Source organism: Liolophura sinensis, chromosome 7 (assembly GCF_032854445.1).
Source record: "Liolophura sinensis isolate JHLJ2023 chromosome 7, CUHK_Ljap_v2, whole genome shotgun sequence".
Taxonomy (NCBI): Eukaryota; Metazoa; Mollusca; class Polyplacophora; order Chitonida; family Chitonidae; genus Liolophura; species Liolophura sinensis.
In genome coordinates this window covers 58,796,213-58,797,437 of record NC_088301.1, presented here as the reverse complement: position 1 = coordinate 58,797,437, position 1,225 = coordinate 58,796,213, and positions in this window count along the sequence as shown.

The window sequence follows — 1,225 nt, the reverse complement described above, 5'->3', positions numbered from 1 at the left end:
GATGAGGCATTATGTTTTTCGTGATCTAGGCATCTGGACATAGGACCGTATCATCTTGATGATCGTGTTCTAGGCCTCTTGGCGGGGAGTTATATCTTTATGATCGTGTTCTAGGCCTCCTGGCGGGGCGCTATATCATCTTGATGATCGTGTTCTAGGCCTCTTGGCGTGGCGGTACGCCATCTTGAATTTGGTCATTGGAGTAACGAACGTTTGTCTTGATCCCGATTGCGTCCTATGATTCTTGACAGAGTTTGAGACAATGCATGATGTCTTAAATACATGAAAATTAATTTATATAGCCGAGCATACCAATTTAAATGCTATCTGTATTATTTAGTGTAAATATGGCATGGTTAAGCCTTTAAGACGATTCCATGAAGATTGTAATGGACAGGTGTTCATTTGCAATCACCTGGGTCCTTGCTTAAAATACGCGATCTCCCCAGGTGTTTTCCAGGTTACGAGAATTATCCACCTGGAATTGTGTACTGACACACCCATATAGATCCAGTTTGCCTTAGTCTTTTGATCCTCAATGATCCGCGTAGTAGTTTCTGGACATCAGTTCTTCCTGCTGATGTCGGTAAGAAGCAACTCGCTTGACAAATTCATATTGAAGACTGTTTGGAATTTATTCTATGCACTAATCCATGTATAACATATCTGCGTTCATGTTTAAATGCGGATATTTATAGTATATAAATTTAAGAGTAATAAAAATAACACAAACTTGTCGGACATATTGTAAGGAAATGTTCGAAGTGCAGCGAGAAATGAAAGCCCTCGTGATATAAAACATTCAGTTACAATAATTAACATGTCAGCATCATTCATACTTCGAAACTGTTCATCGTTTAGTGCACTCTACATGCAGTGATATTTTACGATAAATCGTTTTGGTTCTGTTTGTCTCTCCATTCAAGTTAAATCAGACGGCAACCCGTTTTCCTAATTCGCGCATCATCTTTTTAAAAGGAGTACTGAAACATCGATAATGCATCATGTGGTTATTTCACTTAAACATGGGAAATTCTCGTACCAATCTATCTGTACATTTTCAGTCAAGCTTGCATGAGGCGACTTTTACATGTATGGTCATTCTTGGTCAGTTTGCTGTAAATTTTAAATACGTGAATTACTTGTGCCAATTGTATCTGTAGTTTACTTAGTTCTAATTCTAGTATCTATTTCACTTTTAATTGTTTATTTAATATAGTTATAA